The 27,042-nt window shown below is 46.7% G+C and overlaps 1 long non-coding RNA gene across 1 annotated transcript; it reads right to left on the bottom strand.

Annotated features, from left to right (window-relative positions):
- Positions 1-25,892, bottom strand: LOC115459203. Its single transcript, XR_003940215.1, has 3 exons — positions 25,794-25,892; positions 471-568; positions 1-358 (listed from the first exon to the last, which is right to left on the bottom strand). It is a non-coding gene; the product is annotated as an uncharacterized LOC115459203 (long non-coding RNA).
- Positions 25,893-27,042: the final 1,150 nt, after the last annotated feature.

Genomic DNA, 27,042 nt, shown 5'->3' with positions numbered 1-27,042 from the left:
TTAAAATATTGTTTATTAACACTAATCAGCAACGAAAACAATTTAAAAAAATGTACAGCAGGAATCTGAGCACAAAGACAGAGCAGTATACAGAGCACAGCAATTGTACAGCAAGCACTGTGAACAGAAATACTATCCAGGTACAGAACCAAGCAAGGGAAACCATATTTATCAAAGCATAAACAGAAATACAAGACCAAGCAGAGCCCCATTTCTCAAGATAACTGCATGTTCAACCTCACCCAAGTTGTCTTCTCCAGTCATTAACATTACCATATGAAGCAGAAATCAAGACAGCAGAACCAAGCACAGCCCCATGTTTCAAGAAAGTAGAACTGCAACTGGAAAACCTCCGGATCTAAGTATGACAGTAAGAATAAAGGCAATGCTATAAATGTAAATGAACAAACAGGAATACAGTGGGTGTACATAGGGCACTGCATAAAACTCATTGTACACAAGAATCTTACCATGGTTCCATTTCTGCAAAAGCACAGCCTCAGATCAAAAATGGATCCCTGGCAGGAAAAGCAGGCTCGTGGGTCACATATTTCAGGTTCAAAAATTTCTGCAAAAGCATGGTCTCAGATCAAAAATGGTTCCTTGGCTGGAAAGCAGCTCAAAACATCTTTAATGTTCACTTTCTTTAGCACCTCGTTTCTGCAAAAGTTTCTGCTCTATAGACAAAACAACATTTTTCCTCTTTCGACTGGCCAAAAATTGCTGCCATGCTGTAATGTAAAACGTTTTCTACAGTTCCCTCTGCACAAGCGGGGTCCCAGATCTAAAAATTACTGCCTTGCTGTAACGTTATAAGAACATAAGAACAGTCACACTGTGTCAGACCAATGGTCCATCTAGCCCAGTATCCAGTTTTGTGTCATCTGCAAATTTAATCACCTCACTTATCATTCTGATTTCCAGATAATTTATAAATATGCTAAATAGCATCAGCCCCGGTACAGATCCCTGCGGCACTCCACTATTCACCCTCCTCCATTGAGAGAAATGGCCATTTAACCCTACCCTCTATTTTCTGTCTAATAACCAATTCCTAATCCACAACAGAACATTGGGGCCCTTTTACTAAGGCGCGTAGGCGCTTATGCGCATCAAATTGGAACTACTGCCTGGCTACCACACGCCTCAGGCAGTAATTCCATTTTTGACACGCGCCCAAAACACATGGTAGAAATTTTCTACCGCATGGTGCTTACCCAGCAGTAATCGGCAGTGTATGCGCGCTGACTATTACTACCCGGTTAATGCACAAGACCTTACTGCTAAGTCAATGGGTGGTGGTGGTAAGGTCTCATGCCGAAAACGGACACATGCTGGTTTTAATTTTGCCACACGTCCATTTTCAGCTGCAAAAAAAAAAAAAAGAGGCCTTTTTTGCAGGTGCACTGAAAAATGGACCTGCGCGCATCCAAAACAGACGCCTACACCAGTTAAGACCATTTTTCGGCATGCCTTAGTAAAAGGGCCCCATTGCCTCCTATCCCATGACTCTTTAATTTTCTCATGAGACTCATAAGGAACTTTATCAAAAGCTTTCTGAAAATCTAGATACACTACATCAACCGGCTCACCTTTATCCACATGTTTATTCATGCCTTCAAAGAAATTAAGCAAATTGGTGAGGCAAGACTTCACTTCACTGAACTCATGCTGACTCTGTCCCATTAAACCATGTTTATTTATGTGTTCCTTAATTATATTCTTTATAAGCAAGGTCTAAGCTTAAAACTTTTTCAACAGGTCCCTCGCTGCAAAAGCGGGGTTCCAGGTCCAAAAATTGCTTCCATACTGTACTGTTGTAAAAGCAAAGTCTCAGCTTAAAACTTTTTCAACAGTTCCCTCGCCGCCCAAGGGGGTTCCCAGATCCAAAAATTATAGTTCCCTTGCACAGAACTATGGTCTAAATATTTAATGCATGGAAGCACGGTCTCAAATAGAGAGCTGCACGGCTTCTGTCCCCGCGGGAATCCCGCGGAACCCGCGGGATTCCCGCGGGGACGGAGGCAGTTCCTGCGGGGTTCCCGCGGGGATGGAAGCAGTTCTGCGGGGTTCCCGCGGGGACGGAGGCAGTTCCTGCGGGGTTCCCGCGGGGATGGAACCAGTTCTGTGGGCTTCCCGTGGAAGTGTAAGCTGCACCTGCACCAGCCTCTCATCTACCGAATACCAATTTATTTGAGTGCTGTCTCCTCCTCCTCCTCCTCTTCTTCCTTGCTTTAACAGCATAAATGTGGAAAGTCTTCCATTAAGGAGGTGGTAGAGTCACAAATGATGACGGAATTCAAAAAGGCGTGGGATGAACACAGAGGATCTCTAATTAGAAAATGGAAGTTATATAAAAGCTAACCTTAAATGGCTGCATGTGTGTGGATATGTCAAGTGACACTTAGATGGCGACTCTGGCTGTGATGAACTAGAGCTGATACCTGGCAGACTTGTATGGTCTGTGTCTCATACATGGCAATCTGGTGTAGGATGGGCTGGAAAGGGCTTAGACAGCAACTTCAGTGGCTGGAACATGAGGACAGTGCTGGACAAACTTTTACGGTCTGTGTCCCACAAATGAGAACATGAATAGGCTGGAGTGGGCTTCGATGGCAACTCCAGCAGTTGGAACATAAGGATGGAGCCAGATAGACTCCTGTGGTCTTTGTTCCAGAAACACGAAAGAAAAACCATAATCAAGTATATAATATCACACTCGTTGATTTAATGATGAATTGATCATGAGTGTGACTATTGGGCAGAGTGGATGGACCGTTCAGGTCTATTTGCTGTCACTTACTATGTTACTATTAATCCTCTTTGCTCCCAGGCTGGTGCACAGACCTCAGCTCTGACACAGGCACAAGAATCAGATGTCACCTGACCTACTGGCGCGTGTATGTGGCGGCCTCTCAGCACACACTGCCAGTGAATCAGAGACAAATCTTACATGTGCGCACCAGAGTGTTCCAAGTTCCAACTTCCATTCCTTCCTTGCCTACAGTGCTGTGGCTCAAATCCAGAAAGAGACTGAGGGAGCTGACTGGAACTTTCTTTTATGTACTATTAAATTCTTACGGGGATGGGTTAAATTCTTACGGGGACGGGTGGGGACGGGTTGGGATGGTTTAAATTTTTGCGGGGATGGGTGGGGATGGGTAAGATTCCAGTGGGGATGGGTGGGGACGGGTAAGATTCCAGCAGGGACGGGCGGGGATGGGTTGGATTTCTGTCCCCGTGCAACTTTCTAGTCTCAAATCAAAAAACAGTTCCCTCACTGGGAAAGCAGGGTCCCAGATCCAAAACTTCATGCATAGAAGTATGGGCTCAAATCACAAACAGGAAGAGAAACCACGAGCTTCTTAACTCGGATGAGAGGTGAATATCAGCTGCATCACAAGGTTCCCTTGCAGCATGTGAAGCCAGAAACAAGAAGAGAAGCCGAATGCTTCTTAACGGAAATGCAATGACCACTGGGCGGGGTCTGTTGGATGTGCAGGATGGTCAGATTAGCGAAGGTCAGATAATCGAGACTGTACTGTAATCTGTCTCTCATTTATAAAAATGAAGAACACACTGATGTTGATATTTTTGACAAGTGGGAGAGAGGTGTTGTAACTCTCTGGGGAAAAATATATTTAAAAGTAATTGCTATCTAGTTTGAAGTTCATATCTCAGAAAAGACAGAGATGGAACAGAGAGAGGTATGCAAATTGGTGTGGTCTCTTCACCAAAAGACATATGAGATGAGGACCTAAATACATATACATAAGAACATAAGAAGAGACATACTGGATCAGACTGAAGATCCATCTAGCCCAGCAGCCTGCTTCCAATAGTGGCCAATCTAGGTCACAAGCACCTGGCAGAATTCCAAAGAGTAGCAAGATTCCATGCTACTGATCTCAGGAATAAGTAGTGGTTTTCCCCATGTCTACCTTAATAGAAGATAATATGATAGTATTTCACCAACTCCCAAAAAATGGTTCAAAGCGGATTCCAACTATAAATGTAAAAAACAGAAAAATGACAAATAAGATTTCTGAAACAAAATAGTCTTCAAATTAATTTATTTATGCATTCTTGTATCCCACTGTTATCCAAAACAAGTTTTGGTTCAAAGTGGCTTACAATTTACAGTACAATTAACATTAGTGTTTTACAGTTGTGGTTTAAAAGAAGTCAATTGTGGCTTATGTGCTTAGTGATAGAATTCTTGTAAAAGGTATGTTTTCAGTTCTTTCCTGAACTGAAGATATTTAGAGATGCTTTTTATGGTTTTTGGTATTGAGTTCCACCATTTGGATCCCAGGTAGCTGAATCCGGCTGTGTAGATGGTTCTGTATGTAGTGTTTTTGCAGTTGGGTAGGTGAAGAAGTAGGCAGCTTCTGGTTTCTAGACTTGCATTTCTTGGTGATAGATGATCATGTCTTGCATGTATGCAGGTGCCATTCTGAATAATATCTTAAAAATGAGGGTGCTAGCTTTAAAGATTAACCTTGCTTTGACTGGCAGCCAGTATAGTGTTTCGAGTAGTTTCCGAAAGGAAAGGTAAGTAGGGGATATCCTCACTGAAATGGGTGAAGAGTTCCAGATCTGAATGGTTTGATATGAAAAAAGATGTTTGTAATGATTTTTTGTATTTAATGCTAGAAAATGTTGGAAAATATAAGAGACGGTGGTTGCCTGCTGAAAGAGTGGGGGCCAAAGGTAAAGAGAAAAGTGTGATTGAATACTCAGGACAAGAAACAGCAAAAGTTTTATTAAATCCAACAAGCCAATTTTAAAGATTATTGCCTTTTCCTCCAGGAACCTATCCAAACATTTTTTTAACCCAGACACACTAACTGCTGTTACCACATCCATCGTCAACAAGTTCCAGAGCTTACCTATTCATTGAGTGAAAAAATGTTTCTCCTATTTGTTTTAAAATTATTCCTATGTAACTTTATTGAGTGTCCCTTAGTCTTTGTACTTTTTGAAAGAGTAAAAAAATGATTCACATTTAACCATTCTACACCACTCAGGATTTTGTAGATCTCAATCTTATCCCCACTCAGCCATCTCTTTTCCCATCTGAAGAGCCCTAACCTCTTAAGCCTTTTCCTCATATGAGAGGAGTTCCATTCCCATATTCATTTTGGTAACCCTTTGAACATTTTCTAATTCTGCTTTATCTTTTTTGAGATATGGCAACCAAATTGCACCCAATACTCATAAGAGCATAAGTGTTGCCATTCTGGGGCAGATCGAAGGTCCATAAAGCCCAGTATCCCATTTCCAACAGTGGCCAATCCAGCTCACAAGTACGTGGCAAGATCCCAGAACCATAAAACAGATTTTACGCTGTTTATCCTAGGAATAAGCAGTGGATTAAAAGTTGTTAAATTGTAAGAGGATTGTGAAAAATTACTAGAGGACCTTACAAGACTGGGAGATTGGGCGTTTAAATGGCAGATGATGTTTAATGTGAACAAGTGCAAAGTGATGCATGTGGGAAAGAGGAACCCAAACTATAGCTACGTAATGCAAGGTTCCACGTTAGGAGTCACCAACCAAGAAAAGGATCTCGGCTTCGTTGTTGATGATACATTGAAACCCTCTGCTCAGTGTGCTGTGGCGGCAAAGAAAGCAAATAGAATGTTATGTATTATTAGGAAAGGAATGGAAAACAAAGTGAAAACGTTATAATGCCTTTATATCTGTCCATGGTGCAACTGCTTCTCGAATATTGTGTTCAATTATGGTCACCGCATCTCAAAAAAAGATGTGGAGGGGCATTTTTGAAAGGGACGCCCAAGTTTTGATTTGGACGTCCTCACAAAATGTTCCGATCCAGGGGCGGGGAAACCCGTATTTTCGAAACAAGATAGACGTCCTTCTTTCGTTTTGATAATCTGGACAGGGATGTCCAAATCCTGAAATTTGGTCATCCCTAGACATGGACGTTTCTGATTTTCAGAAATTTTCAAAACCAAGGACGTCCATCTCAGAAATGACCAAATGCAAGCCATTTGGTCGTGGAAGGAGCCAGCATTTGTAGTGCACTGGTCCCCCTGGCATGCCAGGACACCAACTGGGCACCCTAGGGGGCACTGCAGTGGACTTCATAAATTGCTCCCATGTACATTGCTCCCTTACCTTGTGTGCTGAGCCCCCCAAACCCACTACCCCCAACTGTACACCACTACAATAGCCCTTACGGGTGAAGGGGGCACATAGATGTGGGTACAGTGGGTTTGTGGTGGGTTTTGGAGGGCTCGCTGTTTCCTCCACAAACGTAACAGGTAGGAGGGGTATGGGCCTGGGTTCGCCTGCCTGAAGTGCACTGCACCCACTAAAACTGCTCCAGGGACCTGCATACTGCTGTGATGGACCTGAGTATGACATCTGAGGCTGGCAATATTTTTAAAGATATTTTTTGAGGGTGGGAGGGGGTTAGTGACTACTGGGGGAGTAAGGGGAGGTCATCCCCAATTCCCTCCGGTGGTCATCTGGTCATTTCAGGCACCTTTTTGTGCCTTGGTCGTAAGAAAAACACGACCAGGTGAAAACGTCCAAGTGTTCGTCAGGGATGTCCTTCTTTTTTTCGATTATGGGTGAAGGATTTCTAAATGTTAGGCACGCCCAAGTCCCACCTTTGCTACACTTCCGACACGCCCCCTTGAACTTTGGCCGTCCCTGCGACAGAAAGCAGTTGGGGACATCCAAAATCGACTTTCGATTATTCCGATGTGGACGTTTCTGTGAGAAGGATGTCCATCTTCCGATTTGTGTCGAAAGATGGGCGTCCTTCTCTCTTGAAAATGAGCCCAATAGTGGAATTAGAAAAGGTACAGAGAAGGGCGACAAAAATGATAAAGGGGATGGGACAACTTCCCTATGAGGAAAGGCTGAAGCATCTAGTGCTCTTCAGCTTGGAGAAAAGATGGCTGAGGGGAGATATAATAGAGGTCTATAAAATAATGAGTGGAGTGCTCTCCCCGAGCGCGAGTGATGGTTAATGGACAGGTATGTGGAGATTTTATGATTGGGCGAGGAACTCGACAGGGATGTCCATTTGCTGGTTCTTCTGATGGAGCCTCAGAAATCCTTGAAAGACATTTTGAAGGCTTTTGTTTAATATGGGGAGTTCGCGGGGTTCCAGCTGACTCTGGATAAGTCGGAAGCTTTGGGAACCACTCCGGATGTTAGACTCCTTTGGCGGGCTACAGTGGGCGAAAGGCTCTTAACTATTTGGGCATCAGGTTAGCTTCTAAGGTAGAGGAATTATATACTCTCAATATGAACTGGATAATGGAGAAGATGGAGAGACAAATGGAGAGCTGGCAGTCGTTACCTTTGCCACTAGCAGGGCAAATATGTCTTATTAAGATGGTAATTCTGCCTAGATGGCTTTATATGTTTCAAACCTTGCCTATACGATTACTACAGAAAGATTATCAGAAGATTTATTGTCTGATTCAACGTTTCTCTTGGGCGAAAAAGAAGCCTAAATTTCGCTGTCAGTATTTGATGGGGAACTGGGCTCAAGGTGGGCTAGGCTTACTGAATCTGAAGTTGTATAACTTTGCGTGTTTGTTGAGACATGTTTGAGACAGGTTTACCCCCTTAGAGCTGGAAACTGCATATTTTGCTCCTTATAATAAGCTCTCATTACTACATATGAAGCGCTCATTAATTCCTAAGAGGCCGAGGAGTAGTGTGCTTTTAAATCCATTAAGAGAGGCATGGAATAAGCTGGTGAAAGGCCTGGGTGGGGATCCACAGGTAACTGATCTGCTCTCCTTGCGAGGTAACCTCACTTTTCCACCCGGACTGGATAATCCAGTTTTTGCCCGCTGGGAGAGAGCGGGTGTAGGGCTCGTGGAACATGTTGTTGATGTGGATGGTGATCTCTGCCCCTTAGAACAACTGAGAGGGCAAGAACGTCTTCAATGGGGAGATACGTTTGCTTACTGTACGCTAAAACATTATGTTTGGTCATTATGCAAGGAATCTTTGAGAGTTCATATGGGGACCACTGTTTGGGATTTTTTGGATGACATTTCACCCAATACTACCACTGTCTCAGGATTCCATAAGGCATTGTGGAAGTGTGAAGTTCCTAGAGATTTGGAACCACTTCGACAAAAATGGGAAAGAGACATTGGTCACCCAGTGCAGTCTCAGGATATTGCATCTGCCATTCGGCACTCCGCGTTTGACCAGTAATGCCAATCTCAGGGAATGTGTTTCCGAGCTTATTGTTCACAAGCTAGGCTGATTTGCGCTGGGGGAGTGGCATCGCCTTTGTGCTTAAAGTGCAAAACAGCTGATAATACCTTTTATCATGCCTTTTGGGAATGCTCAATGGTGAGGCGTTTTTGGAATAAAGTGGTTCTATACTTGAAATCGATCCTACATTGTAGGCTTGGAGATAGGCTGTTACGATTACTATTGGACTTTCCGGGATCTAGGAAAGGGTCTGCTACACCCAGTATTCTGTTACCTCAGATATTGTGTCTCTTGGCAAAGAAATGTATCCTACAATCTTGGACTTCCGCAGATCCACCTACATTTTGGCACTGGCGTAGCCTGAGTCACTCCAGTGGCGTAGCCAAGGGTGGGCCTGGGTGGGCCCGGGCCCACCCACTTTGAACTCAGGCCCACCCAGTAGCAGCACACCTATGATGTGGCTGGCAGGGATCCCCAAGCCCCACCAGCCTAAAACTCCCAATGACTGTCCTTCCTGCATACCTTGTAAATAGCAGATCTTTGCCTGCATTGAGCAGTGACTAATACATACTGCTCACACCAGCCCCACTGCCTTCTCTCTGATGTATTCCCGCCTATGCGGAAACAGGAAGTTGCATCAGAGGGAAGGGTGTGGGGCCAACATGAGCAGTGTGTATTAGTTGCTGCTCACTGCTGGTGAAAATCTCCTATTTAAAAGGTATGCAGGAGAGGGGGGGATGTTTGAGAGACCATCCTGCTTATAATCGAACGAGACAAACGCCCAAGTTCCGACCTAAATCGGGAGATGGACGTTAATCTCACAAAAAAGAGTAAATCCATATAATTGAAAGCAATGTTTCAGTGCGCCCGTGTCGCTCGTACGTGGACGTAAAAACGTCCAAATAAGAGGCGTGTCGGGGGCGTGTTAGGGGCGGTGATACGACGTGGACGGGTACAACGTATAACGATTAGCGAAAGGGCTCTGGTTGAGCGGGAAGATGGGCGTAATATGATGGACCCGAAATAAAAGCGACCAGAGCAAGGGGGAAATCGTCTTTAGACCCATTAGCGATTGTGTGTAGTTGGAGAGTGGCGATATTGTTGGTGGAAGAGCGGAAGTGGTGGTTGCAGAGAGAAAGCCGAGCGTGTTGAGTACCTGTGACCGTCGTCTGTGTGCCCTGCCTCTTTTTGTGTCTTACCCTTTGACCGTTCCTTACTCCTACTCCTTTGCTCCATCGCCCCCTTCCCCTCCCCTCCCCCTATCCCTCCCCATTCACTCTTCCCACGTGTGTACTCTATTCCCTGACCTCCGTTTGTCTCTGTGTTCCTGTACTGTTTGGCGAGTGAGTGGCCAGAGGGCGTGGTGGCTGGAAGTGAAAGATCTGTGTGTGTTGCTGTTTGTTTGACTACTAGTCCTAATACTTGCACTGGTGGTGGGGATATGGATGCACTTAATGCACTTGTGGCATGCATGCTACACGAAGAGGCCACCCACCGCAGGAGGTATTCACGGCCCCTAGTGTTTAGGCCCCGCACCACCTTCCTACAACTCACTGACCAGCAGTGTCTAACAAGGTTCAGGTTTGATAGGGCCACTATTCGTCAGCTGTGCGAGCAGCTGACACCCCTCCTTCAGCCCCAGACACGTAGGAATAACCCCATTCTTGCCCACCTCAAAATCACTTCCGCTCTCTCTGTCCTGGCCACTGGCAGTTTTCAATCCGTATTAGCTGCTAACACAGGCCTCACCCAGGCTTCTATTTCACACTGTCTCACCCAGTTCCTGGATGCCTTCATAACTCACACCTCACACTACATCACTTTCCCCACCACCCCCCAGGCCCTGCACAACAACATGGCCGCCTTCTATGCTGTTGCTAGATTCCCCTCGGTCATCGGTGTGATAGACTGCACACACGTAGCCCTCAGACCCCCCCCCGGGCACACGAAGCCACCTACAGAAATAGGAAGGCATTTCATTCTATGAACATGCAAGTTGTATGTGATGCCCAGGGGGAGATATTAGACGTGTGTGCCAGGTACCCCGGCTCCAGCCACGATGCCTACATCCTACAGCACTCGGGCATCTTCCGCAGGTTCGAGCGAGGGGAGTTCATTGGTGGATGGCTACTAGGTAAGTGCAACATGCATGTACCACCCATACTAGACCTCCTCCACTGGGCAACCCTCCGCCCTGGCTTCCTCCACCACAACCCACTATCCAAATCCCCCCGCCCCCCCCCTGTACCTGCTCCAAGCGATACACACTCATCTATCTCATTCTGCTTTTCTGCAAAGGTGACCGAGGCTACCCGCAGAGGACATGGCTTATGACCCCCCTGATCCACCCACAACCAGGGCCAGAAGAAACCTACAACAGGAAACATCGCAGCATCCGGGGGATCATTGAGCGCACCTTTGGTTTATTGAAAAACCGCTTCCGCTGTCTGGACCGGTCTGGAGGAGAGCTGCTCTACAGTCCAGAAAAGGTGGCCAAGATCTTTGTGGCGTGCTGCATGTTACACAATTTGGCCCAGCGCAGAGGACAGCCTCTCCCAGAGGAGCCACAGCCACCACCAGAAGAGGCCCCAGATGAGCTGGAAGAGGAGCCCCCTCCACCCCCAGCCCACAGAGCAGAGCTCAATGCCTACCAGCTTGGCGTAAGAGCAAGACAAAGACTCATTGAAACAAGTTTTAGGTGAAAGTAAGTGAACATTTATTTGTGACATTCAGTGCATATGTGTGTGTTCAACCCCACCACCACCACCACCACCACCACCCCCCTCCCACAACCACCCCCCTCCCACCAACCCTCACCCTACAGCATGTCCCATCATTTTCCCCTTCCCTTCCCCCGTCCCCTCCTACCCCTCCCACGCCCTTCCTTTGCAGCTGGTGCTGCATGGGAAGTCTCTTCACCCTCTTCTGAGCTGCTGCTCCCAGTGTCCTGCTCCCTATCCCCACGGCAGCCTGCGGCTTCGGCTGCACCGTGGAAATCGGGCCACCTTCTTGGTTCTAGTGGTCTGGCCACAGAACCCAGAATGGGAGCAGATTTGGTGGGTGCTGCAGGAGTGGGTGCGGAGGCTGAGGATCGCAATGCCCACCTCTTAGCTGGTGGTTGCTGGTGGTCAGTGGAGGAGGATGTTGATGGCAGGGGCTGCTCCAGCAGCACGGGGGCTGGAGTAGGCGCGGTGCCCTGAGGGCGCAGGTGTTGGATGCTCTGCTCCAGCCGTCTCAGTTGCTGGAGCACCTCCTGGTGGCCTTCACGTTGCGCCTGGAGGAGTTCCTGGTGTGCTCGCTGACTTGCCTCCAGTGCTTGGCGCTGCAGCTCCAGTTTCTGCTGGCGGTACTCCTCCAAGCGCACGTTGTGGCGGAGTAGTTCGGTGGCCAGCCGCAGGAGTTGCCTCCTTTGGCCGGATGGCCTCTGGCGGGGAGCTGGGCCCTCCTCCTCCTCAACAAAGTCCTCCGGTGCTGAAGGTGCGGCCTCTGCTGGTGCAGGTGGTGGTGGTGGTGGTGGCAGAGGCTGGACAGCTGGTGCAGGTGGTGGTGGTGGCTGGACAGCTGGTGCAGGTGGTGGTGGTGGTGGCAGAGGCTGGACAGCTGGTGCAGGTGGTGGTGGACGCAGAGGATGCATAGCTGGTGCAGGTGGTGGAGGCTGGACTGCTGGTGCTGCAGGCTGTGGAGGTTGAGGCTGGACGGATGGTGTAGGGCGTTGGCCTTGCAGGCCACTAGGGCCGGCCTCCTCCGAGTCTTCACCTGTATAGCACAAGAGTGAGGAATAGTGTTGGTGCAAATAACCCACTTTTGTCTTTCAGCATTCATATACATTGGTATGTCCCCCAACCTGATGACCCAGCAAAGAGATGGTGAGGAGGAATGGAATTGACACGGGTACGAAAGAGAGAGCCCCGCAGGCAGCTGGGTAGAGGTGGTGGATGAGCAGCCAAGAGAAGGACACCACTCACAACGTTGTGCTCAAGCTGTTAGTTGTATAAATGTTAAATTGAACAACATTGCAGCATGTGTTGTGTTACTACTGACTTGCTAAACTGCATAGAACTGCTTTATGACCCCCATTACAGGCTCCTTCAGTTGAATGCATGTGGCCCACACTCAGTAGAGCACAGAGGTCACAGGAGGAACTAGGCACAGTTTGGTAATGGGAAAATAGAGGAGTAGTAGGGAAGGACGGCCCCCAAAGTTCTGCCACAGTAGTAACCTACACACACCCATAGGAGCCAACTGGAAAGTAGTATTGGGGGTGCTAAGCCCAGTGACCAACCCTCCTCCCTGCACAGCTACATGATCTTTCCTCAATATTGGGGGTGCTCACACACACACACAGCACCCACCCTGTCTGCTTGCTCCTATAACACACATGACCACTACCACTACTCAAATAGAGCTTACAATTAATTCAATAAATATGGGCACACAGGACAGGTAAGAGGAAACCCAATGACAACGGTAGGGATAGGGAGTAAGGGTACAGAGCTAGGGAGTAGGGGTTACCAGGTCACAACAGCATCATAAAGGTGGCCTGTTAATATACATAAAGACAGCCAGAGATACTCCCCCCCCCCACCTACCTCCCTCCTCCTGCCCCCCACTCCTCACCTCCCTCCCCCTGACCCCAACACAAGTGTAGTGCAGCACAACAGATACCCCAACTGCATAATGAAACACCTACCTGAGTCCTCAGCCTGGCCCGAGGTGTCCAGGGAGCCAATCCCGTGGATGCCCTCCTGGGGTAGGAGGGAGTACACCATCAGCTCCATGGGTGTAAGGTTGGCAGTGTCATTGCCTGGGGGATTGGCCCCCGCCTTCCTGCGAACATCCCTCCTCAGCTTCCGCCACTTCCTCTTGCAGTCCTCCACGTCTCTCCCAGCATGGAAGACAGCATTCAGGCTGTCCCGTACTGCCTCCCATTCGCGCTGCTTTACTGTTGCTGCCAGCCTCTGCCCTGTGGGAGCAAACAGACTCCGGTGGCGCTGTACAATTTCTTGGACCAGGAGCTCCACCTCTGCCTCGACAAAATTACCCTTCCGGGTCGGCGGCATGCGTGGTGGCATTGTACCAATGGGGTTTTCGAAAATACGGAGTGGGCGTTTATATAGGCGCCAAGAACGCCCATTGAGACGGGGGAATAGGCGTTTCTGATATGGGCGTTTCTTTTTCAATTATACACATAATTCCTAAGCGTGCCCAGCTCAGATAGCGATTAGGAACACATGGTTTCGATTATGAGTAGATAAGTATGGGCGTCTCCACCTGCCTTCCCTTTCTTCATTGCCATTTTACCTGCCATTTCCTGCACTTAGACCTTGCCCGTTGTTCGTAATAATCATTTACAGGGTTTTACCCTCACTTATATGAAGGTATGTGTTTAGCTAAGTATGCTTGGGTACACCTGTGTATTTAGGGGGGGAGGAATACTTGTTGGCCCTCAGCCACCACGCCTTCCGTTTCCTGTCTTCCACATCCCCTGATGCTCCCTTCCTTTCTCCCATTCTCTCTGCCTGGTTGTAGCAGGCAGTGTGTGGGGGCCAAGAATTTAGTACAGTCGGCCCACATCAAGCACCCCTCGGTAAGGGTCATTTCAATCAAGGAGATGTGCAGCTAATGTTCCAGAAGATAAAAGGCGCACTACACAGTCTTGAAACAGACGTTCATGGTAAGCTCTCATTTGTCTGCCACCTCTTCTCTTTGTGCTCATAGTCAAGGAGTGTGCATTCACTGTATGTATGTAGTCTGGAGTCAGATGTTAGGTAGCTCTCTTTTCACCAGGTTCCTGTGCACTGTACTGTGGGGTTGGCAGGTCCTCAGTGGTGTGGGCCAGCTGTTGGAGGTGCTGTATTGGTTCCCGGTAGCTTCCATCTTCCTTGTTTATGTGGTGTACCCCAGTCCCCATTTATGAAGTGGCCACCCATTCTCAAGGTCCATAGGCGGGGGAGGGGAGAATGATTAATGCAATGGATGTGTATAGCACATTATGGAACACCTTCCTAAATTGCTCCATAGGTAGTAGGGTAGGGAACATGCACATTACATTGTTTTTAATCGGTAGCCTGGACAAAATGATCGAGGTGGCTACAGGTAGTCCCACTGAGGCCTATGACGTGGTGGTGAGGGAGAGGGGTGTGTGTACAGGTACCAACCCAAAGTAACTGGTGGTGGCTAAAGCCTGGTGGCTGCTGTGGTCTAGTGGTTAGAGCACCAGCCTTATAATCATAAGGTTGCTGGTTCAAATCCCACCTAAGGCAAGTCACTTCAGGGACAAAGTTTGACACAAACCCAGAATACTTGAATGTAACACACCTTGATCAACTACTGGAGAAAGTGTCATCACCCACACCTGCAAATAATGAGCACCATTTTTATTTGTGCCCTTCCCTAACACAAGTATTACATTGCAACTGTGATGAAGTAACCATCCATCTATTGGGTTTCCCATTGTTTCCCTTTTGCTCCTCAGCATTATATACCATAGCTGATGTATTCAATGTGAACATATGAGCCAGCTGTTTGTAGGTCCTTCTTGGCCCCCCCCCCCCCCACCAATGTGGATTGTGGGTAAGGATATGTGTCCATCAGACAGCAAACACTGTGTATGTGGTACCTGGAGTTATGTGGAAGTGTGTACCTGGCAGATCACACGTGGTACACTATTAATCTCTTATTGATGGCACTCTGTATTGTGGGTCAGTATGGTGGAGGGTAGGGAGGAAGGGAGAGAGAGATGCTGGCTGGCCATTTTTATTCATGAACACAAATATCCATCCAGCCTCCCCGGCCCAACCCCCCTGCACATATGGCCATGCAGGTTGGAATGAACAGGTGGCGTTCTGTATGGCCAACATTCTCAGACATACATCACCTTCTCATTCACACAGCACATTTAATGCTATGCATATTGCTGCCTCCTTCCTCTCAACTCAACAGCACCATTTGGTGATATGTAATGCACAAGGGAGACAAACACACACACACACACTGATAGTTATATTGTAACAAAACATTTATTTCCCCCCACCCCCACCCCTACAAAATAAGCCCCAACAATGCCCTCTTCCCCCCCACAACTCCCCACACAACCCCAACAATTCCCTCCCCCACCCCCCACAGAACCCCCAACATTTCCCTCCCCCCACACACACAACCCCAACAATTCCCTCCCCCACCCCCCACAGAACCCCCAACATTTCCCTCCCCCCCCACACACAACCCCAACATTTCCCTCCCCCCACACACACAACCCCAACAATTCCCTCCCCCACCCACTCCCCACACCCCCAACAGGCCCCCCCTATTTAAATTAAGGGCGGCCACGCCCTCTTAGTAAGGCCCTCTGTAGCAGGGCAATGAGCAGCCCCAGCAGTACCCTTAGTGGGCCCTGGAGCTGCTCATTGCCCTGCCGTAGGGCTGTCACCTCCTGCAGCAGCTGTTGCTGGCCAACTATAAGCTGGTGCTGGCCATCTACCAGCTGCTGCAGGAGGCGCACTACAGTAGCCGGGCCAAAGGCTGGAGGTGGGCCAGGGGACACGGAAGATGGCCCAGGGGATGGAGGTGGGCCAGGGGACACAGAAGCTGGCCCAGGGGATGGAGGTGGGCCAGGGGACACAGAAGCTGGCCCAGGGGATGGAGGTGGGCCAGGCGATGGCGCTGCATGTGGGGAGGGAGAGGCCTGATACGGAGCTGCAGGTGGGGAGGGGTCCTCATGAATGTCCAGATCCTCATCTATGATGAGGACTCCCTCCTCCTCCTCCTCCTCCTCCTCTTCTTCCTGGTGGCCCGCCTCCTGGCCTGGCTGCTGCTCCTCCTCCTCCTCCATGTGCCCCTTCTCTTGCTCCTCCTGCTCCTCCTCCTCCTCCTGCTCCTCCTGCTCCTCCTCCTCCTCCTCCTGGAGGTGGTGGCCCTCCTCATCCTGCCGCTCAGCTTCCTGCTGGTGGAGCCCTGTGTATGTAAAAGGAGTGTGATTGAGATCAGTGCATACACCATGGCTTGCATAGTGCAGTAGCTGGGTGGCGTGAGGCAGGGGATGGGGCAGGGTGTGGTAAGGCGTAGCCTATGCCCATGGGGAATGAGCTGCATCAGATGACATGAAACAGAACCCTGGACCCTCCTCTGACACACACCACACAGGACATGTGGCCATACCAAATTCATTGCTGACCAGCATGTTTGCATTGTGAGATGCAACGAGGGGTTGATGGGCAGTTGTTGTAGGAGTTATTGGGGGGGGGGGCAGTGGGAAGGGTGTTGAGCACAATTCTTTTATGTGATTTAGGCCATAACATGCAGTAAAAGTAGGGCCTCAGGCAGCTGTACCAGGACACAGTAATCAGCCACCACAATAAGGGGAATAGTAAAGTGTGGCATATCATCTCATTCATCTCGGGGGGATGGTCGGACGTTGCAAGCACGCTCATGGGAGAACCCCTGCAACCTGCATCCTTGATCTGGGACAGATATGGTATTACTAGGTGGCTATTAGGCACATGGGAAGTGATATTGTACAACACATTTGCTTTATTCATGAAATGTATGTAGTAATGTGTACAGGTGTCCTGTTTTTGAATACTTACGGCGAGCCCTGAGGTGCCTTCGCACCGCCCGGATGAGGTCGGGCCTCTCCCGCCTCACCCGGCGGAACCGCCTCCTTAGGGACTCGAGGTCCCGGTGGACTCCAAAGCGTCTGTAAGATATAAGTTTGTAGAGCAGGGGTCAGGGGTGTTGGTCCTTTTTGTCCTCTGCACACATTCATTTGCTATTCACATACCAGAGAGAGAGGGTCTACAGTGTTGGGGGGGGCACCTCCATTGGTAGTGAATCATAGGAGCCACCTTTTTACCATTTTGGGGGGTGGAACCCCCAGTGGAGATGACCCCTCCCTCCATACATATTTGATATTGGGGGTGGGGTGGTCAAGCACCCACAGCAGCCACCGAGTTGGTTCCTATGCAGATGATGCCAGAGAGGTGGGCATGAGGCCAGACAGTACCGTTTGTATACATTATAATGTATGCTTGTTAAACTACTTTATATGTGTTATCATGACCATGTTATAAAGTATGGTATAGGTTTCATTGGTCTCATGCTTCCACTATTCGGAGGCGTTGTAACCCACTGGCTGCAAAGAGGGGTTGGAAAATGTGGCCTTCACATAACTAACGAAATTTTCACATAACACTAATAGCATAGTCACGATACTAACCTAACGAAATACATTCTTGTAGGGATGTGGGAATGGTGGTCGTTTAAATAACATACAAATTATTAGTGATTGTGCATGTTCCTATATTACTCATGATCCTTGCATGGACACTCCAGTTACTGCTGGTAACATTGATGACGGAGCTGTTATATGTGTAGGTACAGGAGGGGAGGGGGGTTGGGCCATAACCTTACCTTTGTAACCTGTCCCGGATGCGGGACCAGGCTCGCATGGCCTGCAGCCTGGGGGGCAGGTGGTGGTGCTGTATGAAGAGGGTGTGCTGACGAGCAGCAAACTCTCCTCCTCTCCAAAATTCGGCTCTCGCCGTTGTGCCATTTTTCCACGTGTTGGAAAAGAAGTGCCTTATATAGACGACCTTGCGTGAGGGACGTCGTTTCATGCACAGCTCCATATATGGATGACCATTCCATATATGGCCCCTATCAGCACGTGGACGCCCTCGTAAGCATAGACGTCTTTGACGTGCACATGCCTGCAGGAGTGTGAAACGTGCCTTATATAGATGAGTATGACGCACCCCACCCGACCCTTTTCACATATACACAATATGCATTTACTGCATGTTCAGTAGGTGTACAGTGCATGCAGATCCGGACATTCAGATGGGCACATATGATGAAAGTATGGGTGGAGCAGCATTATATGTCTGTAGTTGACACATATATGCGTTCCTCATATATTTCCGTACCCGGATGGCATGAACAACATGTACTGTACTTGCGATACACCTTTGTACATTATTTTACACACCACGTGATTTGGTCGTTTGCACCTGCAATAATCGACCATCTTAGAGCGCCCAAGTTAGTCACGCTTATGCGCTCGTCATTTGATTGTTTTCTTACAGGGATAATCGATTATCGAAAAACGCCCACACTATTTTTCCATTATACAGGTCTATTTTTGGGCGTTTTCGTAAGAACGTCCTAATTCGTACTTGGACGATCTTTCCATTTTGCCCCTCCATATGGCATACAGGCGAGAGAGGGAGAGATCAAATCACCTGTGGGACAAATGGAATTCTTCTGACCACCCATCTTGGACCCAGGCCCACCCAAAATTGGGTGTCTGGCTACGCCCCTGAGTCACTCTATGGTAACATGGGAGGTGAGGGATGCGAAGGGATCGTATAAGCGTAAATCCAGATTTTTGAAACTTTGGGACCCATATTTGACTTCATTGACCCCCAGGAGTAGAAGTTTGGTTCTAAATGGCCTGTGATAGTTCATTTGACATGAAATTTAACTAGGGATTAGTAGCGATTGTGATAGCTCATTCTCCAGATTTGATATGACAATTTAGCTAGGGATTGGGAAGGATTGTGGAATGCTTGTTATAGCGACCGCTTCACTCTCCTGGGGGCTATAAGAGTGTGGGCCCTGGGGGGGGAATGGTTGTGAATTACTGGTTGGTTATTAATGGGGATGCAAGGGAAGGGGGGTTGGTTTGGGTACTGGCTGTGTTTTGAGATGTTGGAGGTTGTGGAGGGATATGGGAAGGAGGTTATGGTATACTGCCTTGGGGACCCTAATTTGATTGGTTTCCAATTGTTTGGAGGGAGTTGTGCAAAGGGTCAAATTTTAATGACGACATTTACTATTTTGTGTTCTTTTTTTGAGTATATGGTAACTTTTGTATCATTGTTCAATACATTGCTGAATAATGTATACTTTGCTGATTCATCAATAAAAATTGTTTAAACATAATGAGTGGAGTGGAACGGGTAGGTCTTCTGTCTGAGGACCAGTCTACTAAAAATGTTGGCCCCTCCTACATCAAATAGCTTGATTTTCTACATTTTTCACTTGGACTTTTTTTCTTTTTTTTTTTCGAAAATGGACCAAAAAACAAAACGTCCAAAGCACAAAACCTTGTTAGAAACAGTATTTTTGAAAACAAAAGATAGATGTTTTTCTTTTTCGAAAATGACTTTTTCCAGTGGTGTAGCAAGGGCGGGGCGGTGGGGGCGGTCCGCCCCGGATGTCAACGGGTGGGGGGGGTGCATCCGTCCACCCCCCCCCCCGGTGCAGCGCCTCCCCCCAACACGGTCCCCACCTGTCTACGAGCTCCATCCATCTGCAGCGCTGCTGTAAAAATCGCTTCGTCGGCCCTTCCCTCACTCACTGTGTCCCGCCCTTGAGGAAATAGGAAGTTACGTCAGAGGGCGGGACACAGTGAGTGAGGGAAGGGCCGACGAAGCAATTTTTACAGCAGCGCTGCAGATGGATGGAGCTCGTAGACAGGTGGGGACCGTGTCGGGGTGGCGCTATGCCAGTGGGGGGGGGGGTCCATGCCGGTGGGGGGTGTCGTGTTGGTCTACACCCGGGGGGGGGGGTGCAGCGGCAATCCGCCCCGGGTGGCAGCCGCCCTCACTACGCCACTGTTCTTTTCTATTTGGATTTTGGACATTTTTTGCAAAATGTCCAAAGCCGGACTTAGATGTCATATCGAAAATACCCCTCCATGTATATCTGTGTTAAATCATGAAGAAGTGGAGCCAGTGCAGAGTGACAGATTCAACTCTGGCCACTTTGTTGGGCAGACTGGATAGACCATGCAGGTCTTTATCTGCTGACATTTACTCAGGGGTCCTTTTACTAAGGTGCGCCGAAAAATGGCCTGCGCTGTTGTAGACACATGTATTGGATGCGCATAGGTCCATTTTTAAGCGTGCCTGCAAAAAAGGCCTTTTTCATGGCTGAAAGTGGACGTGCGGCAAAATAAAAATTGGCACATGTCCATTTTGGGCCTGAGACCTTACTGCCAAGTTACTTAGTGGTAAGGGCTCATGCATCAACCAGGTGGTAATCGTCGGTGCACATATACTGCCAATTACCGCCTGGTTAGCGCCACGTGGTAGAAAATAAAAAATATTTTCATATGCACGTATCGGACACACGTAAAAAATGGAATTACTACCCAGGGCTCACAGTAGCCGGGCGGTAGTTCAAAACTGACATGCGTTGGATGTTCATAGGTGCTTACATGCCTTAGTAAAAGGGCTGCTATGTTACTTGGGCTTGCAAGATGATATTTTTAAACAATGTCCATGCCTGATTTAAAATCCTAACCTTTGCAGCTGATCCTTTTAGCTTTTTGTAACCATTTTCCTCTAGAGGAGAGAAGGGACAGGGATGATATAGTAACGTAGACAGGCAGTTTCGAAAAAACAAGTCAGAATTGGGACATTTAGGGCTAGATTCTATATATGGCGCCTGTAAAGTCCACATGGAAAAAAATATGCCTAGGCATATTCTCTAAAGTACATCTATATTTTATAGAATAGGCCTAAATACACCGAATGCTTTTCCACGTGACCAAATTTAGTCGTGGCCATTGATGCCATGTTTTACGTGGCGTAAATCCTAATGCCTAAATTAGGTGCAGAGCGGGTATAAGGTATAACAACATGCATAGATTTTATAAAAGACCACAGCCCGTCTAGGGCCACCCAGGGCCATGCCTCCTTTTCAACTATGCTACTTAGAATTTACACGCACCATGTTACAGAATATGCTTAGCGAGTTGTGCACGTAAATCTTAATTAATGCCAATTGGTGCTGATAATTGCATAACATCCAATTGACAGCTCTGATTAGCTAGTTGACCAATTACGCTACATGTAATGTTATAGAATATGCTTCTATATCTGCACAGAAATTAAGGCGCGATATATAGAATCCGGTAGTTAGCTCATTACGTTTAAAAAAAGTCCATCATAGAGCCATTTTCAAACAGGAAAAACGTCTGGGTTTCCCTTTCAAAAATGGCTCTAATATGGATGTATTTGCATAGAAGACATCTACAGAGAAGAGCCATTTTTAAAAGTGACAAGTCCAAATTGTAAACGCCAAAAAAACCAGGCCCTAGAAAGTCTGTCTGGCAACATTTTGAGAGAAATGGCCACACAGACATCCCTGCAGATCAGAGGGTAGACTCTAAGCAATGGCACCCAGGTACAATTCTCACCATAACTCCTTTATTTTGTATTCTGAGCTCTCCAGGAACAGAGTAAAACTTACTGTACCTAACTGTACACAATTACAATCGCCTTCAAGCCTGCAGGTGTATCCTATATTTAGTTATAGTAGGTAATTTGGTGGTTTTGGAGGGCTCACAATACCGTGTTTCCCCGAAAATAAGACACTGTCTTCTATTAATTTTTGCCCCCCAAAATGCGCTAGGTCTTATTTTCAGGGGCTGTTTTATTTTTCGGGGAAACATCGGGGTTGGATCGGGGTTGGCCCGCCCGCCTTCCGTCGCTCTCGGAACTAACCTTAAACGCCTCCTTTCACCTTCGCAGCAAGCAGCAGCAGGGCAGGCCACTCCTTCCTTCCGTGTCCCGCCCTCGCCTGACGTAACGTCCGCGAGGGCGGGGGCACGGAAGGAAGGAGAGGTCTGCCTTGCGGAGGCTTGCTGCGAAGGTGAAAGGAGGCGTTTAAGGTTAGTTCCGGAAGCAACGGAGGGTGGGTGGAGGGGGGGCCCGGTGACCTCGGGTGGGGGGGGGGGCGGCCTTGTCCGGTTCTCGGCGGCCCTGCTTTCAAACAAAAATTTGCTAGGTCTTACTTTCGGGGGAGGCCTTATATCTACCAATTCAGGAAAACCTCTACTAGGTCTTATTTTCGGGGGATGTCTTACTTTCGGGGAAACAGGGTATCCACCACAAATTTACTAGGGGAAGGGGATTTGAAGCTGGAGCCCCTTATTCTATCCACTGTACTGATCACTAGGCTACTCCTGGGAGCTGCTTGCTGCTCTGTTGGTTATGCCCATCATACCTGATGCTGTCATAGCACCTGGTATCCCCTTTCAGTTTTAGTTCTTAGTGGGGTGAGAAGGGGGACAGTGTCCACTGGGGGATTAAGGAGAGGTCATGCCTTAATCCATCCAGTGGTCAACTGGTCATTCAGAGCATCTTTTTAAAATTTGGACATGATTGAAGCAGGTCTAGATAAAAACGTACTTCTTTTAATACTTGGATATCTTCCTGTTCCATTATCACTGAAAGATGTCCTAATGTTGAGGTCACCCTAATACCGCCCAAAACATGTCCACAACACGCCCCCTTGCTATTTGGATGAACTCAGTGGAAAACCTCCAAATTCTACCAGTTCAAAAATTGCGATTTAGACATTTTCAGCAGGTAGACATGTTTTTGGCCATTTTGAGAAGCAAGAAACTGGCAAAAAAACAGTTGGACCACTAGATGATAGAGGGGGTAAAAGAGGCACTTGGGGACGACAAGGCCATAGTGGAGAAATTAAATTAATTCATTGCTTCGGTCTTCACCAAGAAAGATTTGGGAGAGATACCAGTGCCAGAAATGGTATTCAAAGCTGACAAGTCAGAGAAACTGAATTAAATCTCTATAAATCTGGAAGATATAATGGCACAATTTGACAAACTGAAGAGTAGCAAATCACCTGGACCAGATGGTATTCATCCCAGAGAACTGATAGAATTGAAAAATGAACTTGCTGTAGTACTGGAATATTGGAGGGTGGCCAATTTTTTTAAAGGGTACCAGAGGTGATCCAGGAAATTATAGACTGGTGAGTCTGATGTCAGTGTTGGGCAAAATGGTAGAGACTATTATAACAATTATTACAGAGCATGTACATAAGAATGGATTAATGAGACAAAGCCAACATGGATTTAGTGAAGGAAAATCTTGCCTTACCAATCTACTACATTTCTTTGGAGGGATGAACAAATATGTGGATAAAGGTGAGCCAGTTTATATTGTGTATCTGGATTTTCAAAAAGCATTTGATAAAGTATCTCATAAAAGACTCCTGAGGAAATTAGAGAGTCATGAGAATAGGCGGTAATGTCCTATTGTGGATTAAAAACTGTTTTAAAATATAGAAAACAGAGAGTAGAGTTAAATGGTTAGTATTCTCAATGGAGAAGGGTACATAGTGGGATTTGTGCTGGGACTGCTGTTTTTTTTAACATATTTATAAATGATCTAGAGATGGGAATACAAAGATGTTAAATCACAAAAGGATTGTTAAATTGCAACAGGACCTTACGAGACTGGGCATCCAAATGGCAGATGACATTTAATGTGAGCAAGTGCAAAGTGATGCATGTGGGAAAGAGGAACCCAAACTATAGTTACTGTGATGCAAGGTTCCAGATTAGTAGTCACCAACCAGGAAAAGGATCTAGGTGTCATCAAAGATAATACTTTGAAACTCTTTGTTCAGTGAGCAGCAGAGGTTAAGAAAGCAAATAGAATGTTAGGTATTATTAGGAAAGGAATAAAAAGCAAACATGAAAATGTTATAATGCAATGGTGCATCTGTAACTTGAATTCTGTATGCAATTCTGGTCACTTCATCTCAAAAAAAGATATAGTGGAATTAGAAAAGGTACAGAGAAGGGCGACAAACATAGGTGGTCGGTGCCCCAACTCTTTGGGGAGGCTAAAGGGGGCGGGGTCATGGGTGGTGCCAGGGGTGGGGCTTACATCCATAATTATCTGACAACATAGAAAAAAAAAATAAAAGTAAAATAGTAACAAGTAATACCTTTTATTAAATTTAGATATTAGATATGTATCATATGTCAAAGAATAAAGTGGTTGCTCAAACTGTCTGAGAGCTTGATGGCTGAACAGTATAGTTGGAAGGAAAGTGCATTACTGAATAGCCAGCCAGAACTTTTGGATGACACAAAAGCACCAGTGCTAAGGTTCAATTTCCAGAGTGCAGAGATACCAAGGGTGTCCTATCCAAAATGTGATAGTAAGATTCAAGGTTAGCAAGTGAAAGTTGAGCTACTACTGAGAATGCTATGAGCTAAATCAAGTCCAAATTCTAATATTAGGCATATTGAAAAGTATTACAAAACCTTAAAAAGTCACTCAGGACCTATAAAGCAAATTGACTGAAACATAAGAATAGCCATACTGAGTCAGACCAACAGATTTAAATTTCACTAAATTAAAAAATGAATAAATATTTGGAACAAAAATGTATAAGGTGATACCTTTTTATTGAACTAATTTAATACATTTTTACTAGCTTTTTGGAATTTACTAACCTGAGGAAGGAGGTTTAGACCTCTGAAAGCAAGTGAAAAAAATGTATTTAGTCCAATAAAAATTTGTCACATCCTTATCCCTGGGTAAGGAAGGAAGGATTGAGAATGATGCTCTGTTTCTTTAATTCTTCTCTGATTTTCCTGTTCCTCTGTCTTTCCCTTCTGTCTTTTTGTCTTGTGTTATTCCTTCTCCCATTTTCTTGTTGTTGTGCTACCCATAAGAAGTCTGTCTAATCTGTTGCACTGGAGCTGTAGTACTTTCTGTTCCGAGCTCTCCATATGCTGTATAGTTGGAATCCTGGCTGAAGTCACACTTCACACAATGGTATCAGAAACCTATTAGTCCTGTATTACTGTGGCTGTCTGTTTCTGAGCACAAGGGTCAAAGGTGGTTCTGAAGGGAAGTTTCATGTCTTCCTTTGAAAGTCCAAAGGTTGAAGAGTTGTACCACAAGAGCCCTTAGAAAGGGAAAGCTCCTCTTGCGATTTTCTTCCTGATGTGGAAAAAAAAATTCAGATGATGGGAGATGAAAGGTCTCTACTGGGTTTTGGAATACGGGTAATATCTCTCTCTGGAACACATCAGGGCAGAGGAATGTTTCTGTACAGCACATGTTGTGCAAGGGGAATATCTCTCCCTAATGCGTGCGGGATACATATAAGGTATTTCTCTCTCTCTAAGGGCTGTTGTGGTACAACTCTTCAACCTTTGGACTTCCCCTTCTCTGACTCGGCTGACATTCAAGCCTCAAATTGACAAAGTAATCCGTTAGGATTCTTTGCTCTAAATCATATCCGCCCCTTTGCTGTTATTTAGACCCTAACCTTATCTGCTCTGTCCTCCTATCCATTATCATTTCCCATCTAGATTACTGCAACTCACTTTACCCTGGTCTCCCTCTATATTCCATCAAGTGCCTTCAGCTCTTTCAATCGACTGCAGTTAAACTTTTGCATTTGGCTCACTATTTTGACCACTGCATCACTCCACCACTTCACTCGGAGCACTGGCTGGCCAGTCTCTGTATGTATTAAGTTTAAAATTGTCTTACTTACAAATAACGTTTCCTGACTGCTCCTGCTTACTTTAATTCGGTAATACTTCTTATACCCCCGCGTGCTCTCTTTGTTCTTCCACTGTAAACCTACTTGTTCTACCTTCCTTTTGTCTAACTCTTTCTCGAGAATCTTCTTTCAGCTTTTTAAGTCCCACTCTCTAGCATGCCCTCCTGCTCCTTCTCCTCATGGAAACCTCTTATAGTAAATTCAAATCACAACTAAAAACTCACCTATTCTCTGTGACCTTTGGATAATCTGCATTCCATGCTGTCTTGCTGCCGGACCCGCTGTCTCTCCGATTCAGTGGCCGTTGGTAGGCAGACACTGTGCACGGGGCCATCATGGATCGCTGCACGGCGGCGCTGACAGCTCTTCTGGTCCCACCCTCTATGATGCAACATCCTGTTCAGGCGGGAACCGGCAGAGCTGTCAGTGACGTGTAGCGGAGCTCTATGGTTCTGCGCACGGTCTGTTTATTGGCGGCCACTGGGTTAGGGAGCGGATAGTCGGGCAGAAAGGCAGCTCAGGGAGGGGAAGCTCCAGTTTACATTGTATGCTGCCGCCAGAGATTGGGAAGGTTGCATTTGGGCTGGGGAGGCTTAGCCTCCCCAAGCCTCTTATACGGGGCGCTTACGGCGACAAAAATGATAAGAAGGATGGGATGACTTACCTATGAGGAAAGGCTAAAGCAGCTAGGGCTCTTCAGCTTGGAGAAGAGTCAGCTGAGGGGAGATATGATAGAGGTCTATAAAATAATGACACTATCAGGCTCATTTTCAAAGCACTTAGCCTCCCAAAGTTCCATAGAAACCTATGGAACTTAGCCTCCCAAAGTGCTTTGAAAATATGCCTCTATATAACCCTCCCTATCTTCGACCCCCTGATGTGCCTGAAACATACCTACCTATTCGACCCTAACATCACATTGTATTTGTTCCTTTACCGGACTTGGCGAACGCCTTTACAGTACTATGTAAGCCACATTGAGCCTGCAAATAGGTGGGAAAATGTGGGATACAAATGTAACAAATAAATAAATAAATAATGGATGGAATGGGCGGACGTGAATCGCTTGTCTACTCTTTCCAAAAATACTAGGACTAGAGTACACGCAATGAAGCTATTAAATAGTAAATTTAAAACAAATCGGAGCAACTATTTCTTCACATAACATGTAATTAAACTCTGGAATTCGTTGCCAGAGAATGTGGTAAAAGCAGTTAGCTTAGCAGGGTTTAAAAAGGTTTGTATAACTACCTACATTCCATAAGCCATTTTAAAGATGAACTTGGGGAAAATCCACTTCTTATTTCTAGGATAAGCAGCATAAAATCTATTTTACTGTTTTGGAATCTTGCCAGGTACTTGTAACCTGGATTGGCCACTGTTGGAAATGGGATGCTGGGCTTGATGGACCTTTGGTCTGTCCTAGTATGGCAACACTTATGTTCCTATGAGATGTCTATCTGCTTCAAAAAT

This window comes from Microcaecilia unicolor, unplaced genomic scaffold (assembly GCF_901765095.1).
Source record: "Microcaecilia unicolor unplaced genomic scaffold, aMicUni1.1, whole genome shotgun sequence".
NCBI classification, from domain to species: domain Eukaryota; kingdom Metazoa; phylum Chordata; class Amphibia; order Gymnophiona; family Siphonopidae; genus Microcaecilia; species Microcaecilia unicolor.
This window is presented reverse-complemented; position numbering and strand designations above follow the sequence as displayed.